This window comes from Grammomys surdaster, unplaced genomic scaffold (assembly GCF_004785775.1).
Source record: "Grammomys surdaster isolate TR1022 unplaced genomic scaffold, NIH_TR_1.0 208, whole genome shotgun sequence".
NCBI classification, from domain to species: Eukaryota; Metazoa; Chordata; class Mammalia; order Rodentia; family Muridae; genus Grammomys; species Grammomys surdaster.
Window position 1 is genome coordinate 4,981,339 of NW_021604653.1, and position 20,718 is coordinate 5,002,056.

The following is a 20,718-nucleotide window of genomic DNA, read 5'->3' on the forward strand; positions in this document are numbered from 1 at the left end:
AACTCAGGTTTCTTTTGTTGTTATTGAGAAACAAGCTGTCATTTCGTTATAAGTACTTTATCCTTTTCTTTTTATTGAATAATTTCTGTCTTTTATCTTTTTAAAATTTCCTACAATATTAATTTGTATTTAGAAGGTGTCCTTATTATTATATTTTTAGTCAGGGTAGGGAGGCAGGAGTGGGTGAGTGGGTGAGTGGGTGGGTGAGTGAGTGAGTGGCTGAACACCCTCACAGAAGCAGGGAAGAACAGATGGGATAGAAGGTTTCGAAGTGGGGGGGCAGGGAAATCAGGACAGGAAATAACATTTGAAATGTAAATAAATAAGTTATCCAATAAAAAATAAATAAAAGAAAAGAAAGAGAGAGAGAGAGAGAAAGAAAGAAAGAAAGAAAGAAAGAAAGAAAGAAAGAAAGAAAGAAAGAAAGAAAGGACACTTTCTTAATCCTTGAAGGAAGAAGAACCAGGGCACGGTAATAATCTGAACAAAGCAAACCCAAAGCACAACAGTGAAAATCAATCAGTGTTTGAAATCGGGACCCACTCACAGTCCTCTGGGCTCCCAAACGACTGGAAAGCTGCGCTTCTCTACCTCTGCCTGGCATTCGTGGCACAGGCAGCTTTTCATAGTCTCTGATGGCTCCCACTCCTTATATGGTGCTGTCCTCAATGGCCATCCCATGGTACTAGCATCTCCAAATTTCAAGGCTCTCCACTGCACCAGGGCTTCGTCAATTGCTTCTCCCAAACTCTCTTCGAGCCCTCATTTCTCCAAGACCCCTTAAATTGTCACTGAGAGTTTGTTGTGACTAGAAGTGTTCATCAACCCCAAAAAACCAACAGGGAGCCATTTCTAATGTAATCGCATTAGGGTCTCGTTATTATTAGCTCAGGCTTGGGCTCTCCTCCAACCCAAACCTGACACAGTAGGACAGGAAGGCAGAGCAGCCATAAACCCTCAGCAGGACAAGGTATTACAGGGAATGAAAGTAAGTGAGGGAATGTCCAGCCTGGCAAATATCTAATAGGATGACTATTGCAAGAAGACAGGTGGGTGTTTTGAAGCAAGACTGTGAACAACCATAGTCTGAAAGATTATCTGAAACAGAGTAATCTTTGATTAACTGTTCTTAGGAAGAAGTTAGGAAGTAACTCTGGGATTTGGGCCAAGGACAAGCCATGTGGTCTTTCTTTCTTTTTTTTTTTCATTTTTCTTTCTTTTTTCTTTTTTCTTGCTTTTGTTTTGTTTTGTTTTGTTTTAGATGGAGGCCAGTCTGAAGATAGAGTAGGCTTGGTCTCTCAAGTTTATCTCAGGTACTTTCAACCACTCCCATAAATGCTGTATTATCTCTCTAGACCCTTAGTGTAAACCTTTGCATATGCCACATGTATATACTGCATAGCCTGTTTCCATCTGTTGATTTCGATGAACATGATACCCACCAAGCTCATCTGTGTGGTCACAAATTCTAAGATGCCCACCTTTCATTATGATTGAATAGGATCTCACTGTGTGTATACCACTGTTTTCATTGTTCATCTGATGATGGACACTCAGGCTAATTCCATTGCATTTCTGTTTCAAATAATCCTGCATGATCATGGAAATGCAGTTATCTTTGATACACTCACCTTGTGTCCTTGGATACATACTCAGAGATGCAATTTCTGAACCATTGTACTTGTAGTTTAGTTTAGGTCTTTTTTTAGCCTTTTAAAAAAGGATTTAATTATTTATTTTGTGTATATGAGTACACTGTAGCTCTCTTCAGACATACCAGAAGAGGACATTGGATCCCATTACAGATGGTTGTGAGCCACCATGTGGTTGCTGGGAATTGAACTCAGTACCTATAGAAGAGCAGTCAATGCTCTTAATCACTGAGTCATCTCTCTAGCCCTAGTTTTTATTTTTGATTTTTTTTTAGAAACTAATATGCTATTTTACATATTAGTGTATTAGTAGTGTACTGGGATTGACTTTTCTATACATATGCTCTGGCACTTGTTATCTTTTGCCTTCCTGACCAGAGCCATCCTAACAAATGTATGTAATATCTCATTGATGTTTTAATTGTCCCTGTTATGAATGATTAGAATGGTCCATTTTTCTAGTCATTTTTTTAAAAGTTTACTTTTAAAATTTTTTTAAAGATTTATTTATTTATTTATTTTATGCATTCACCATTGCTCTCTTCAGACACACCAGAAGAGGGCATCAGACTCCAATGCAGATAGTTGTGAGCAACCATGTGGTTACTGGGAATTGAACTCAGGACCTTTGGAAGAGCAGTCAGTGCTCTTAACCACTCAGCCATCTCTACAACCCCTTTCCTAGTCATTTTTATCTCTTCCTTTGAGAAGTATGTATCTAGGGCCTTTGCTAACTTTTACATGTTCTTATTAAATATTTACTTATTTTTTATTTGTACATTTGTGTGTGCATACGTGTGTGTGTGTGTGTGTGAGAGAGAGTGTGGGTGGGTGTACGTGTGTGTATTTGTGTGTGTGTGTGTGTGTGTTTATGTGTATGTATGTGTACAGAAAAAGGAAGAAGTCATTGGATTTTCTGGAGTTAAAGTTACTGACATCTGTGAACTTCCCACTGTGAGTGCTAGGAGCCAAACCCAGGTCCTCTAAAATTGCAGCCAATGTGCTACACCACGATGCCGTTTCTCCAGCCCCTTTGCTTATTTTAAGTTGCTTTCTACTGTCACCTTTGAGTTGCTTGAGTTTGTAAGGTGTATTTTTATTTTAATATCTTACGACCTTTGTGGTTTATAAATACATTTTACTGTTCTCTGGTCACCTCTCCAATTTCACTCTTCCTTAGTTGTTTATGATAGTAACAGAAAGTAATAAAAATAAGTATCGTGAACTTTTTGTGAAGTTTAGAATCACTCTCTCTGTTTCTTTGGATTGTGTGGCATTTAAAAATATTATATATTCAAAATAATTTTATCATGCCTTCTTCTGTTCCATTTATCATTTTATAACACTCAGGTCATAGCTACCCCACAGGATCACATTTATTTATTCTATTTGTGGCTAGTTGTTATAAAGATAAACCTTCTCTTGGTATCCTTCTTGGATAGGTCCTTATTAGAGTATAGGTATTTCATTAATTATATATGTATCAATGCTGTAACTTATAATAACTTCCCTAACTTTATAAGTTCTAATGTATTTTGGGTGCTATACTTATAGTTTCTCTGATTTTTTAATTTTGTTTTAATTTTACATTCATGTGTATATGTATATATTTCTGTATGAATATCATGTGTGTGCAGCATGTAAGCTCCCTGAGTTAGAGATGGTTGTGAGTTTTTGGCATGGGTGCTGGGAGCTGAACTTGAGTCCTCTAAAAGAGCAACAAGTCAAACTTAATTCTTATGAGCTTTCTCTATGTCATGTCATGTCTCCAGTATACAAAGGCAATGCATTTTCCTCTCGTCTAGACATCTGCAATGCCAATTCTCATTTCTCATTCTTTTGACAAATTTAACTAGAAACTTTCTGTACCATGTGACTCTTACCCTCCATGTTTTCTCCTTTTGCATAGGCTCTCCTGGGCCTGATGAAGAAGTTTTTATCTAGTCAATTTTATTCCTTATAGATTCCTCTTGCTATCAACTCCCATTTAGTTATTCAGTAATGCACATTAATTCTCTGTAATAATGATATCAAATTAATACTTTAGGATCTAGGATTTATCCCATGATCTAGTCTCAACACCTGAACAGATACACAATATCACTCTGAATCGTGAGCTGATGAAATGACCGAGCCGGTTAAAGCACTTACTGCCAACCTGATAACCTGAGTATGACTCTAGACTTCCATTGTCAAAGGAGAGAAGCAACTTTTAAGTTTCCCTCTGACCTCCACACAGGTACCAAGGCAAGTGAATTACTATTCACATACAATGCATATAAAAATACAAACAAATATAATTGGTATTTTAAAAATAACCTCTGCACAAAAAAAATGCTTTCCACTGGAAATGACTAAGTGTGTGGGTGTTCAAATACATATACTCAATTGTAACAACATACTCAAAAAGCAATATGAAAGTTGGATATTTTTACTATCACTCCATGTGTAAGTGGATACAAGCAGTACCACATTCGGTCCCTTTCCTTTTCTGCACTGTTATCGAGGAAGGTGTAGACTAAATCTCTGGTCTAAGGAGAACTTTAATTTATTCTATGCCCACACCTCTCCCTTAGATAGACTAATTGATAACTCTATTTCTCAGCTCCTCTTTCCAGTCATTCTTGCCCCATCCACATTCATATGCATTTTGGGCTTCCGTTCTTCTATCTAACCATAATCTTTTGATCCTGTGGTCTATTTACTTCCATCTCTGAGGACCCAAAGGAAGAAAAGAAATCATCAGAAATAAACTTTATTAAACCTCTTGACACCTTGTGTTTCTGCTCTCTTTCCTCATAAATATCTCAAATCCTACCATTATTTTTCTGCTCTAACACCTCAGAAGCCTGCAGAGGCAAATGTTATCCATGGCTAGTTTCTCATAAAACTCCATGGATGCCTTTCACTTCTCTAACTTTAGATATTTTTTTTTCTTTCTGAAAACTCCTTCTCTGGGGTGTTATGAAATCGTGGAATTGGATCACAGCCCTCAGAAGCACCTTTATCTTTCTTCTTCACTGTTTCTCCTCACTCCACTTATCCCAGGTGTTGGTGACCCATTCTCATGTCTGTGTGTGATTTCACTGGTCATATGCTATCATGTCTGTTTCTCCTGATATTTGCCTAGGATACTTTTATAATGGTATGGCTAACTACTTATTTTACATAACATGCTCAAAATATGAATTTTCAAATAACCATATCTTATTTTTCCACCCACAATGTATCCACTTCTAAATGGTTGTGTTAGTATTACAAGGAACCCTTAATTGAGGAAGTAAAACCCTCATTAACCTATCTGTCTCTTCATTTTATTTCCATTCCCTAAAGCTAACTGGTATCCTCAATTAGTTTTAAATTATGCCACCTGAATGTTTTTTAATTGCATTTTATGAGCTGGAGTAAAAGCAATTGCCCTGTAAACCTGATGACTTAACTTTGATCCCAGGATCCCATGGTTGAAGGAGAGAACTTTGAAAATTCAGCTCTGACTACCACATGTGCATTGTGGAAACCATGTGCACACATGTATATACATACAAAGTAATAATACATTAATGTTTTGAAAGTATATTCAACTTTATTTATTCCAATTAATGTCCCAGAACCCCCAATCTTATTTTATCAATGGATATTCCCCAATAATCTAAAATATGAACATGACAATATCATAAGTTTGTAGTAGGCATGTATATGAAATACCAATGTACATTAAGAACTTTAAAAGTTTATCTGAATTATATTTGATCCCATCAAGTTTGTTCTGGGCTACAAAACTCTTTAAAGTTGTTTAAAATGTAACTGTCAAGAATACTAAGTAATTGAAGTATCAGAAAGCCACTGATCTGGGAAGACCCTTCAGCTGTTAAACTCGCTTGTGGCCAAGCATGATGGCCTGAGTACAATCCCTAGAAACCATGTGATGGAAAGAGGGGACTTGTGTACACAAGTTTTTTCTATGACCAAAGCACGCACACACATACACACACACACACACACACACACACACACACTAATTAATAAATACCATTGCTCATAGAATTATAATGTTAAGCTTAAATCAACCAATAAAGGCACAGTTTCCACAAGCTGAAGCCAAATCACTATAATTATTAAACATAATAAACCTATTTTATCTTAGATGGTCAAAACGGTTAAAATGAGAATACATTCACACTAAGAAGAAGAAAGTTTATCTAACTAATTTGAAATTTTTTTCTAATATTCACGAATTTATCCCATTCAATTTTGTAAATATATTTAAAATGTACAACTTTATGACTGCTTTTTATGTTACTAAAGGCCTTAAAATCTTACTATACTCCCATAAACCTCTCCCTTCACCCCCCAAAGAGGCATCTTTTCAGGGCAGTCTTCTTCCCTTTGTTAGAGCTGTAGCTAACGAGAGCATACTGTTTAATAAGTGATATTTGAACAAGTGCTTCATTCCCACTGTTTTCTTTCTTCCTCCTGAAAAATGTTCTTTTCAAAATGTCTAATTCTGCCTGAATCATGTCTTGCCTATTGCTCCAACTGCCTTTTATTTACGAGCAGGCTTCATAGTTAATCCATGCTTGCAATTTAATATTTATTTGTTGATATACACCAAAATGTTTCCTTGAGATAAACTGCAACCTTTCCACATTATGTTCTAATAAATGTCTCCATGCAAACGTCATTGTTTATGGGTCATAAATTAGAATGCTGTGCTTTGTTTAGCCCTGTTTTGGTTTATTTGGGGTTACTCGTTCTGATGATTAAAGTACACTGCCTAATAATTTTCTTTTAGGGCTGGGGGATGGTTCAGTGAATAAATGTACTTACTGTGACTCTCAGGAGTGTGTGTGTGTGGGGGCGGGGCTGAGTTTGTACCTTTAGGACCCATGGGAAAAGCTAGACATGACCTCACATCTGTTAGCCTACCACTCCTATGGAGAAATGGGAGGTGGGAGACAGATGATCCTGGGAACTTTGTAGACAAAGAAGGAAAAAGCGGCTTCTGAATGAGATGGAACAGAGAAACCAAGTCCAAAATATTGTCCTCTGACCCAGCAATCCACACACACCAATCCACACACATCACATTCTCATGCACACACATGTCATATCACACATGCATGACATTCTACACACACACACACATGATATCATACATACCACACTATTAAATGTACACCCCATACCACATCGAATACACATAACAGCACAGAGAGGACTTGACTGCATTACATACAAGTCCATTACTAAAAATATTTTCATACCATGCTAGTGATTCTGGGTTTTTTTAGTATAATTATAAAGACTAATTTACATAACACTAGTCCTGTAAAGGGGATCTTGACATAGTTAAATTTTTAATAGCCAGTATTGGCAAACCAGTTCTTTATTTAGAGAGCTCAAATATATTTGACTTCAATTAATTATCTCTTTATTCAAATAATTGCTTAAGACCTATACGCAGTAGAATTCTGTGATAGCTATCCCAAGACCTGGGGCCTTTTGCTTGCCTCAGACCCTTCCTGTAAAGGAATATCAAGAAGCATGTTTTATAATTGTATTGGCATAGAGGTGACTATAATCAGTCACAGTTAGCATGCTGCTTTTCTGATTGGATTATTATTATTGTTGTTTGTGAGTTCACTTGTTAGTATAGTATATGTGTGTACGGTTTGTGTGCATGTGCATATGAATATCCTCCTGTGTGAACATACAGAGCCCAGAAAGAATGCCAAGTGTCCTTCACTATCTCTTCTCCTGGTATCCCTTTGGCACAGGGTCTCTGATTGAATCTGGAACAAGAAGACTCACCCTAAAGGTGGGCAGGATCATTCTATGGACTCAGTCTCCCTGCTTCCTGACTGCAGATGCAATGTGATCAGGTACCGAATATGCCTGATGCCATTTCCTACTCAACACGATACACTGTATTCTCAACCATAAACCAAATTAAGTCTTCCTTTCCTTAGCTTGCCTTTTTCAAAGGTATATTATTTTTTATTATTGCATTAAGAGAAGGAACTAATATAGCCCCAAATGCAACCTACATAATACAAATTATAAAATATATTCATCTTTTTCTATCTCATGTGCTTTCTGCCAGATAATTTAGCACTGTACAGGAAATAAATACCATTTCACCATTTTCTCAATAATATAAAAGCCACTACTTTTAAACAATATAACATAAAGTTTTGTTGAATTTCTGATTGGAGTTATAAATGCACTGTTAAGGATATGTTCATGTTAAATCTATGAAAATGCAAGAATGTAGTCTGCAATTTAGCACCAAAAATCAGTTTTCAGCATCTTTGCATAGCTATGACTGCAGATGCACTGTTAAACTCTGTTGTCGGAATCAGCAGCTGACTCACAACCTGCTTCAAGATGGAAGTTCAATGAATTAGAACAGGAGCCTGTTAAGCCCATAGTGTTGGTACCAGTAGGTTGATATCAATCACCATATTTTAAAAGATTTTTTGGGGGGTATAGGAAAGAAAGGTGACTGCATGGAAATCTTAGGTCTGCTGGGAGAGATTGCTCTTTAATGTTAAATGACCTTATTGTCCCCTTCCTGGAAAGAATATAAATTTACAGTACTTCCAAGCATTACTAGAAGTCTAACTATAATCTTGTATGTGATAGCAGACTCAGAGTAGAAAGAGGATGGGCCTTACATATATAATGTACCAGCTTTCTTGGTAGACCTAATAAGACAGGAATTTAGGCAAGCATCTTCCATAATCTACCCCAATGTTATTCCATTCTACAACTGCCTTCTGATGTATTGCACACAGGAAGTTATACATCAGTGTCAAACTGCCCAAAAGTCCTTCAACCTTAAAGTATACATGGAGGAGAATTCCTAAGACCTCTCCACTACTCTTTACAAGTGGCTGTGGAAGAATCACTTTCGTCAGTAGCCACCGTTAAGTGGCCCTCTTTTAAGCAAATAACCAAGCCACACTCATGCAGGCAATAGTGATCAAATGCCACAGAACACAAACAATCAAAAACTAAAACTAAAATGAACAGGGCACTTGTTTGAAAGAAGGATTTAGGAGAATGGTAGAGATAAGAGAGTAACAGGTGAGAATGTGGTGAATATGCACAGTCATGATAGTGTGAAATGCATGCTTGGGTGTGTGTGCGAGAGTGTGTGTGTGTGCGATTGTGTGTGTGTCCATGTGTATTATGAAATTGTTAAAGAATATATACAAAATTAAAACAATATCAAAATGTTTACCCTAACCTTTATCCCTGTGAACAAGAACAAAATTCTGAAAGAAACTTCTGGGTTCATTTTGGGATTTGCTTGTACATGCAATGGCTTTTGCAGCTCATTTGAGGAGTCACAGGTAGCCAGGATGCAACTGTCTTCCACATATAATTCGATGCTCAGACACTGAGAAAAAGAACCTTGCTTTCAACATTTAGTCAAGGTTAAAGTAATCTTCTATATTAAGAAAAGATTCCACTCCTCAGTGTTGGCTTCTAATTCCCTTTGTTTATTCATTTGCAGCCACAGGGACACATTTTCTTTTCATGGTTTTCCTTTAATCTTTGATAGAATGCCATGGCCTTTATGTCTTTGATTTATTTCTCTGTCTCATTCTCCTTTTTTCCTAGACATCTGCAAGTATCCTACTTGCTCATTAATATAATTATGAGTATTTAACCAAATTGCTTGAAACTTGTTTTATTCTTTGTTCTTTTCTCACATGCCTGGCCATGAGGCCAGAGGATGATGTCAGTCTTCTGCCTCAAGACTACCTGCCATCTTCTACTCCTTGCCCCAGGCAGTGCTGTGAGTATCAGAAGCCTTGTTCATAGCTGGCTATTTACATGTTTGCTAGGGTCTGAACTCAAATATGCAAGTTTGCTCAGCTGTTGTTCTTACACATTGCTCCTTACACATGTCTTATGCCACCCCAGAACCTTTGCTCTGATTCACTTAGGATATGATCTGACCTGTGTCATAAAACAGTCCTATCTTTACTATCAGTAGATTCCAGAGAAAACCCAAAGTGCCATTGTATGAACTGAACTATCGCTTAATATATATGTTTTATCAGTAAGCCCTGAGTATCCCTGTTTCCTTCCCTAGATTTTAAGTTGTTACTGTATCATTTATCTAGACCTTACCTCTAGCAACACACATGCTTCTCCACAGTCAGTGCACAGGATTCAGGATTTTCCAGTGAAGTCATGGAAATAATTATAACCAAGTACATACCAACCCAGAAGAGTAAGGAATATTTAAATTTAAAATCTGAACTTAGAACAATCTTTAAAAGTCTTTTTTTAGGTATTTGTGGTTTTTATTGAAGAAAATCCAGATTATAATGTGTAATCCCTTTATTCTGATCACTTCTGATGTGCCAGGAAAAATTAGATATTCTCTATATAGACCATTTGCAGATTATCCCCTGTGTGCCTCTGTGTGTGTGTGTGTGTGTGTGTGTATTGCCTATGTGTGTGTAAGTATAGGCTTGGATGTGTGTATTATGCACATTTGTATGTATTTAGACTCACACATGTGGATGTCTAAAATGTGTGTGCATATGCTTATGTAGAAACAAAGTTAATGTCTAGATGTATCACCCATCCCTATTTTATCTTACTCATTGTGGCAAGATGATTCAATCATACTCAGAGCTCTCTGATGTGGTGATTCTTATTAGGAAGTTTGCTCAAAGAGCTCCAGTTTCTAAATCTCCTAGATGGAAGTACAAGCAGAGCATCACACCCATGTGGCAATTAATGTGACTCTAGGAATTCTGAATGCCAGTGAAGTGTGAGTCTTTAATCTACTATACTTTATGTTCCTGGTGGGTCACCCTTCCAGCCACCCAGCCAGCTGCTCTTTGGATTTGTGAATGAAAGACACATGCATACATGCCAGTTAATTTACATTTTCTGTCCAAATTAAAAATCAACAAAAAAACCCAACCAAAAAAAACCCCCAAACCTCTTTTCTCAGACATAAATTGAGCATAACCATAACAGTCATGTAAATTACAAAGTATAATATACAATTAACATCCATTCCATCATGTTTGGCAATTAGATAAATTATTCTACCATCATATCCTAACTAAGGAGCTCATAATACTATACCTGAATTGTGTTTTGATTTTAGGCTGTATCACTATCTGAAAACCATCCTTTCATTTGTATATCTCTTTGCTAAACAACTTAGGTTTGCTTATGAGATTATAACTAGTCTTCAATTCCATCAGAAATCTGAGAATGAACTAAACATTACCTGAATATATAGAAAGCACAAAACATAGCTTCTAAAACTTAAACAAATTGTAGAGAACACTGACTACCTGAACAGAACCTAATTTCTTATAATGTTGAAGGATCTGTCTTCAGCCTTCTTGCCCAGAACCATCTGACAGACCTTGAAATGGAGCAGGAACTATGAAGGACTAGTTTGTTCTGTCTTGGCAGAACTAAGCTGTCAACTCTCCTGCATTTTATGTCCTTTCCTGGACAGTACTTTTTGTCTGTAGATGAATAGGGCAATTTCTACCTTGTGGCTACCATGCCACAATAAGCAACATCTCCTGGGGCTAAAGATGCTCAATTCTTCTTTGAAGGAGAATGGGAAAGCTGTCAGGAGCAGACATGTCTCATTGTCAAATGATTCTTAACAATAAATAGCTTTAATGTCACATTCTGTGGATTTCTGATGTTTTTGAAGACTCCCTATCTATGTAAAGTATCTCTGAACTGTTAAACCTTAGCTACTCTTAGCCATTTCTATTTGAGTAAATTAAAAATACTTTTTTATAATTAAATCAGAATCTAACATAACCATGAGTTTACTATCTGTTTCTTTACTTGTGTTACTTAGTTATCCTGAACTATTTGTAATAGCAGCTATTAGAAGGACAGGGTTGAAGCCTTGTTTTCTTAAATTAGTTGCATAGGCACATGCTCTATATAATAGTAAAAATATTAATTTCAAATTTTGTATCAATATATAGATTTATGTAGGGCAGTGGACTGTGAGAGACAGTGGGGTACCCAGTTGAGTCTGCTTTGAACCCCAATGACCCTAATGGGATGGTAGGAGTTTGGCCTTGCTCCTAGGCCCTGGTTCCTTTCACTTAGTGTCAGGCATCTATAGCCTCTCCCAAAGAAAACTCTGAGGCCTTTGTTCATGTAGCACAGGTAGCACAGGTAGAGTGTGTGAGGCCTCAGAGTCTCAAGAGACCTCCATATTAATGAGATACCTAAAGGCCAGAGGGTGTAGCCAATTAAGCATTCATTCCCAGACCCTTCTCCTAATCACAAAAGATATTTAACCTCAGGCCTGCCATGAAAACATGGGGTACAGCTGCATCCACCTTCCACCATAACAATAGACCTTTTTAAACCATGGACTTCCTTTCATACTTGCCCCCCCCACCCCCCACACAGTGGAGAACCTTAGAGGGGGCCTTCAACCAATGAGGCACCTCTGGCCAGAGGACCTCTCTGTGTTCTAGCCACAGAGGCCTGCCAACTCAAACAAGCTAGCCAAGTAAGCCGTGACCTAGCCATGACTCAGCCAAGCGAGTCACACTGCCTGAGTACTGGCCAGTCCAGCCAGTAAATTCCCAGTCTTAACTCTTCCACAGCTTCCAGCAGCACCTGGGAGCCCAGTAGTCTGATCCCTGCATGCCTTCTTGTCCAGGGGTCCTCATCCAAGAACCCTGCCCGGAGGGTCTCAAACTGAGATCTCCCCACACCTAGAGTGAAGCTCGGTGGCTTCTCATAGCCCAGCATCCACCCCAGCACCATGAGGAGTAAACTCAGTCAAATTCTCTCACTTTTGTCTCCCTGAGCCGTGGCAGACACACGGGACCCACAACTCAACCCAACAGGACTCACACTCATGCATGAGCTGCAGCCCCGCAGATTTTTACCATTGAAACCTTAATTCTCTATCAATACACAAATGTAAGAAATTATAACTTCAATTTTGCATCAATTATAAAGATTTCTATCAATGTAAATTTATGTCCACACAGTGCTTTGTTCAAGAATAAAATTAGTAATATATCTTATTTCCTCCCTGTTCAAAATTATGAATATCTCCAAATTATCCCTTAAAATGACAACCTATCTATAATTTGTAAAATAACTATAACCAGACATACAAATCTAGGAAATTGGGTTGACAACTCTCCAGGGATTCTTTCTACTGAATAGAGACAATGAGAAATTCTTTAAAGGAGTGGGGAGGGGTAGGAAAATCAGAAAAAGAAAACTGATTAAACGTAACAAAGCTAATTTAGGATTTGTTATCCACTCTCTGTATGTTTAGAAGGCTCAAGGCCTGACTGAAGTTCTGACTGGATACCTTTAAAAGGTTGAATGAGGTGAATAAGTAGCAATTTTTGAAACTATTTTGGAACCAAGTTCCTGGACAATATCAGTCACCTTATCTGAGGATGAACCTTGCCAAAGTTGTACATTCTGTAGCCTATTAATCTCACAGCCAAAATTTTAGTAACATTAAGATATTTGTATGGATGAGGCAGGGTACACAGATCAGCTAAGGGTGAAATTTTGCTTCTTGTTTGAGCAGGTGAAAGAAAGATGTATTTTTATGAGTTAATTTTATTAATAAGTAATTGTAATAAGTCCTCATTCATGCCATGTGAAGTATGGCACGAGTCTTAAGGATTCCATAGTAAACAAGATTTATTTTCTAAATTTAGTTGAAGTTTTGGCTACAGACATTTTTATGTCTAAGCCAGTTATTGGGTAGTTCCTATATCAAGGAATTAGCAGATCAAGTTACCTGTCCTGTTTGATTTTCTTGAATTTTTTAACATCTTCAGGGGGTCTGTCCTTGTCACATCTGATCCATATCACTCTGGAAGGGATCCAGACCCTTTTATCGTTCCCTGTCAACATAAATACAGACCCCCTCTTCCAAAATAACATGTCCTTGGTCCAGTAACTACAAATCATTAAAAATATAGTTTGACCTCTCTTCCAGAGGATTTTTAATATAATCACTAAACTCATAACCACACACATTTTGAAAATTAAAACAATTCAAAGCAATTAAACTAATCTAAACAAATATTAACCATTCAGACAGTGATTCTTCACCATTTTCTGCTTTTTGACCTATAATTTAAGGAGCGGAAAGTCCCTTAAATCTCTGTATTTAACTTTAAATTTAAATTCCTGCTTTCTTACTGTATAAACCTGTTTCCAGGCTCTATTTCTGTCATGCAAAATTAGACAATTCCAGAAACTCCATGTGGACCCATCTGAGAATTTGTCCTGGCAAGACTTTTAAGTTTCTTAAAAGCATTTTTTTTTCATCCACTCTCCCTAACTTCTCCTTTCTGTGGAGCTTAATATATTCGTATATTTAAGAACATTTGAACAATTACTGTTATACACTGTTATATCCTTTAAAAAACAATTAATTCCAAATTATAAATTTCTATCCTTTGATTTATTTTGCTGGCTGGAGATAGGCAGCTTTTTTTGTGTGCATCTCCTAACCTCCCTCCTACCACCTAGTCAGGGAAACTGCCAGCCTCTTTACACAGTAGGGGTTTGAGCTGAGGCTTTTTCTGGCAGCTGTGTTCTTTTGTTCTAGTTTCATATGCAAGAACTACATGACTCAGCTCTGCTGGTTGAGAAACTAGTTCTCTCCCATCCTAAACTATATCCTTACTCAAGGATATTCCATTAGAAAATTCCATAATTATTTTTATAATGGATTCTTGCCCCACATTGGGTGCCATATGTAGCATGAGTTTTTATCTATTTTACTTTATTCTCCTGATTGGTCTCACTCCCAGGGACCTGTTCAGGGAATCTTTGGATTTGAGAATGAAAGATATACACACACAGACACACACACACACACACACACACACACACACACACTCTAGCTTATTTTTAATATGCAATCTAGCTCAATGACTAGGTATTTTTAATCATCTGCTTGTCATCCTAGGCCCAATCAAGGAAGTGACCAGTGGCCACTTACCTGAAATTTCACCTGGCTAATTGGCTTTCTCTCCTGTAGCTTCTATGTCTATTTGTATCTCTCTCCTGAGTCATAGTGATTCCTCACTCCTCCCCCCGCATCTTAGCCCTCACAAGTCTAAGGATCTCACCCCCTCTGCTTTTGCTCAGCACTGGCTGCTGGTATCTTTATTGATGGACCAAAACCCAATTGGAGACAGGGACATTTAGCATTTAAACATGCAGATTTCTGATTGAATCAAAACATTAGAAACAATCTCCAACGTGCCAGTCCTTGGATTTGCATGGCAAGTGCTTTAATCTCAAATCAGCCTTCTCAACCCATGACATCATTCTTGAAAAGCTCTTTTTGACCTTAGGAGATACTGTCTGCAATGGTGAGCTGTAAGTATTTATAGTAAGGTGCAAGCTGAAGATAATCAGAAGATTATGTTTTCTCTGATGTTTAAACTTTATTCCCTACTTAAGCATTTACTCTACTTAAGCACTAGGACTTTCATTTCCCCTGTTGTTGGAAACATAGAAATAGTAAATATTCACCAAGCTAACAACTACAGACTATAACAAGCAAAAAAGAATGCTAAGAATTATTCCAAGATTTAAAAAATCCACTGATATCATTAGTGATGAATCAAGACTTAACACATAGAAATTGTGTAGCAGAAAGCTCCAAGGTGATTGTAAATTAGCAGACTTGCCAGCCTATAGTAGCATGATAAAAAGTTGATAGACAGCAACTTGTCACAATTCAATGTAGTTAAAACAGGGATGATCTAAGACCTCTCTACCTCCAGGGTAAGCCAATGTTAAAGAATCTATTCTGAAATGTCATCTTTTACCCATCCCTTCAGGTTTTAAAGCCCAGTAGGGTCTTAGTAAAGACGTTTTAAAGAGAATGCAGCATGAGTATTAAGAGTGTTGCACTCAGAAGAGGCCAGCTTCAGGCAAGGGAACAGATGTGGGATCCTCAGAGAAGAGCCATGGGATGTAAGGCATGGCCAGGTGTTGATGTGGATGCTTCCGTGGGTGTACTGGCTGGTTTTGTGTCAACTTGACACAAGCTCGAGTTATCACAGAGAAAGGAGCTTCAGTTGAGAAAATGCCTCCATGAAATCCAGCTGTAAGGCATTTTCTCAGTTAGTGATCAAGAAGGAGGGTCCCTTATAGGTGGTACCATCCCTGGGCTAGTAGTCTTAGGTTCTATAAGAAAGCAAGTTGAGCAAGCCAGGGGAAGAAAACCAGTAAGTAACATCCCTCCATGGTCTCTGCATTAGCTCCTGCTTCCTGGCCTGCTTGAGTTCCAGTCCTAACTTTTATTGATGATGAACAGCAATCTGGAAGTGTAAGAAGGATAAACCCTTTCCTCCCCAACTTGTTTCTTGGTCATGAAATTTGTGCAGTAATAGAAACCCTGGCTAAGACAGTGGGCTACTCTGACTATTTTAAAATTTTTTTACTGGTTCATAAAAACATTAAATGTATGCATATTAATTCTGTGACACATTAAAAGTGAATGCATTTTTATAATATGTAAATCAGATTTTAAAATCTCACCATTTCTTCATATTTCCAACTCTTTTAATTGACTATTTGAGAGTTTCACACATTGTACCCTGCTCACATTTTTTCCCAGCCCTCCCAGGTCCACCCATCCAACTCTTGTGACCTTCCCAAAAGAAAAGAAGAAGGGAATAAAAGAAAGAGAGGAAAATGGCATGTTCAATTTGTGTTGCCCATATACTCACTAGAGCATGATCAAAGTCCTAGCAGCCTCCCACTTAAAGAAAGTGAGTCGCCCATCACTCCCACTTTTGCCAGAAGCCATCCACTGAGAAGAGCTACTTTTCAGAATCTCTAACACAATTTTTAAGATTTCTTTTCAATGGCTTCCTGTCTGGACTATTTCTTTTCTGGGAGGATCTGGAGAGGGGGTGTGGGAAAGAAATTGTCAGAGAAGCTTTCTATGTTTCCCACTCTCAACTGTGAGTCTGCTGTCATCAAGACCACTGCAAAAGAAGCTCTCTTGCCCTTTAGAGTCAGTGGCAGCATGGATCATAAAACTTTCACATAGTTTCTGGTTACAGAAAAGGCCACAGATATCTACATGGCCTCTCCTGTAAGCATGGATCATGAACTTCAGTGTGGTCTTCAGTGGCAACACACGCATCACGCATCAACAGAGTCCTCAGCTATAGCACTGACCATGAAGACCATAACGGCCCTCGGTGGCAGCACAGGCCTCAGCATCCACATGACTTTTGGTGGTATCATGACCCATGGACATCAGAATTGCTTCAGTCCTCACTTTTTCTTTAAAGTGAAAAATTACAAGGTTGAGGGGTAGAAAAATGACTGTGTCTTTCAGGAGAGCTTTGTGCATTAGAGGATGAGATTTGAACACCTAACACTCACATCAGAAGAGCTCACAAGCACCTCAAACTCCAGCTTCAGGAAATTTCACTCTCTTTAGGCTTCCATGAGCATGTATACATGTGCATACACGCGTACACACATACACACACACACACACACACACCGGTGGTGGTGGGGGGGAGAGAGAGAGAGAGAGAGAGAGAGAGAGAGAGAGAGAGAGAGAGAGATCTTTTTTTAAAATAACAAAATCTAGCTTTTTGAGATAATCAGTTACCTATTGTCCACAGTTACCTGAGACAGCTCAGCACAAAGCCACACTTGATTTCTCCACATGTGATGTTTCAGCCGCTGGCTAACATTTCTCTGTGTCTCTACAACTACTGCCAGCAGCGTCTGGTAACCACCATTACTCTGTCAACTTTCCAAACCCAAAGTTTGATCAGATCCCATAATCATGCAGTGACAGTCTGCTTGTCTTCCTGTGCCTTTTCCAAAAAAATATGATCTCCCATATGAACTGAACTTTTGAATATGATAGGGTTTCACTGTTTTCATTAAAGTTGTTCCCTGGTTTTCTTTTACTGTTCTGGAGGACAACACATCCAGTTTTACATCACGTCAGCAGACTCTGTTTGCCACATGGTAGGAAGTGCACCTGTAGTTTTACTCCAGACCTGCTTTAAGAAAGTTTTTTGATAATATTTCAGCAAGTACTTTTTTTCCTTGCAGAAGAATATTCCCAGATTTGTCCTCAAAAACAAAAGCTGCACACCAATAAATGCTTGACAGTATAGCAAACTAGACACGTAAGAGGAAGCCAAATGGCCTTTCAACAGTTTACTAGAAAGAATGTAAACAGCCTGAAATCTTTCCATTGTCCTTCCTGATCATAAGTTGAGGCTTTTCTGGTTATGAATAAATTTAACTGAAAGTAGTCGAATCTTATTAATGAGAGAATTTTGCATTGTTTCACTCACTAGACATACTACCAGTGCAATGGAAAATTTGGTCAAGCAACAGAGTTCGGCTTACCTAAGGCAGAAAATGTAGACCAAACACTACTAAGAATAAAGGTCTCCAGAAAACATTGAAGTGACATCAATCACTAGTTTTGGCTAACATGCATTTGGAACACCAGGAAGTGATCACTCACATACAATAATATGAAGTAATTTTTTGAAAAAATAAAGTTTAGTCCAATACTCCTGACACACAAACAGCAGAGGAACAACAGATGTTTCAGTTTAAGGTGTCAGACACTTCATTTCAGCTACTTTGGGGGGCATGCTCTGAAATGTGAAATTTTGTTATCTTTCTCTGTGCAGGGAGCTCTTGTCATGTTAAAACTGCATAATGATAAAAGAGACCAGGGTGAAGTGGTTTTATTTATGACTGTTGTAGCAGTTGCTTAGGATGCGAATAGACTGGTGGATTTCAGAGCTATTCATGCATGAAACAGGTACTTTGTGTTTTAAGGATTTATTTTATTTATTTTTAAGTGCATGTTTCTGTGCACATATACATGTGTGTCTGCAAAAGCAAGGAAAAGGCATCAGGTTCCCCAGAGTTGGAGTTACATGCCACTGAAAGCCACTAAGTATAGATACTTGGGAATGAACTCTGACTTCTGGAAGAGCAGCAAGTGCTTTATCAGCTGGCTATCTCTCTGGCCCTCACAATGTTACATTGTTAACCAAGATCTGCTGACTGTCAGGAGACAGTAGAAAAATGGAGAAGTGCTCCTCTCTGTCTGCCAGTCACAGCCCCTGTTTACAGTGCAGCCACTTCTGCAAAGTGATGCATTCAAAGACAGGTCTCCTGTGTACGTTGTGAGGGCAGTGTAATGCCAGTGGAAATCACAAAACTCGAGCTTTCAGTCTACTTCTCTCTGGATAGAGGGAAGAGCATGGAGAAAAGGGGTGAAAAGGCAGAGAATAAACGATGCCAGGGAGCCTGGCAGCTATTTGTGCTGCCCTTCTAGTTCTCCACACTAAAGACTTTCATTTGTTTTCTGAGGTTTCTCAGAGCTATTGCTTTATCTGTTTCTCTGTTTTAGATTATTCACCATTGGTATAGAACATGACTCTGTAGGGTTTCACTCACTGAGATTTTATATTTATTTATGGGTCTACACACATATATGCAGGTATCCATAGAGCTGGAAGTACAGGTGGTGGTGAGCCACCTGATACAGCATTAGAAATCTAACTCAGGTCTTCGGGAAGAGCCCCAAGCACTCTTAACTGCTGAGAGCCTACTGTGCAACTCTGGTGATGTTTTTCTCTATGCTACTCTGTGTGCTTCAATTTCACTACATTCTAGTCATTATTATTTAATCATATTTTATTCTAATCAAACTTGCTTTGGTCTGGGAATCTCTTCTATCCATAGTAATAATGTACTGCTAACCTCTTTTCCAATTTGGATGCCTCTCATTTCTTTCTTTGGCCTGATTGCTCTGGTGAGGGATTAAAATGCTGTCTTAAATAAGTAGTAAAAGACTCATGCTCTTTTTCTTCTAGTACATGATAGAGAAATCTTTATTTAATCTTTCCCATCATTTAATATAGTTTTCTAAATGCTCTTTGGGGTTTTTTGAAATGTATGTGTATGTTTATTTGTCTGTGTATTGGTGTTTCTATGTGAGTGCAGGTGCCTGCAGGGACAAGATAAGGGCTATCCATCATCAGAGAAGCTTCTTCCTGAAACAGAAGGGGACAAAAACAGAGACCCATAGTCAGACATTATGTAGTGAGTGACCTTGGAACATAAATGGAGTATCTCTCTCAAGTTCAAGTTTCTCCCCTTCAGAGCTCATGGAACCCTGAAGAAGAGGAGATAGAAGGAATATAAGAACCAGAGTGGTAGAGGACATCCAGGGAACAAGGCCTTCTAAACACAAGATGTCACAAGAACCTATAAACTATATAAACTCAGAGAGACTGAGAAACAATATTCAGGACCTGTGTTGGTCTCTTACCAGATGGGGCTCCTAGAGCTGAACGAAGTGAGCACACACTCTAAACCATTCCTAAACCAGAAGCAATATCCAAATGATAACTAATTTCAAATGGAAATTTAATTTCCTCCAAGGGAGGGTCACTGGGAAAACAAACTGTTCTTAATGGTAGGCTTCATGCAGGCAGTGGGTGGTCAAAAGGAAATGAACACAATGGCATCTTTAGAAGTTCCTTGTCTCAAACTGTTGGGTCATTTTTACAAATTTATCTAATTATTTTTGCTTCTGCATTTGTGCATTTGTATTTCCTTTTTTATATGTCCATAATGTATATATTCTGGCTTTTAATTTAGTATTTTTATGGAATATTTAGGTGTGCAAAAAGAATATTTCTGTTTCCTGTTCCTATTCTTTGGCTACTTTTCTTTGTCTGTTTTTGTCCAATTCTGATGTATTAATTTTGTTTTATCTTATCATATTATATTATTAAATATATTTAGCATAATCTCTTAGAAGCCCATTTGGTTTCTAATGAGGGACAGAAAGGGGGTGGATCCAGACAGGAGAGGAGCTGAGGAGGAGCCAGAAATAGAGGCAGTGGAAACTGTAATCGAAATGTGTGAGAAAAAGAAATCTACTTTCATTAAAATGAAAAACAAAAACAACAAAAAGAAAGAAAGAAAAAAGAAAGAAAGATTGAGAGAAAGAAAGAGAGAA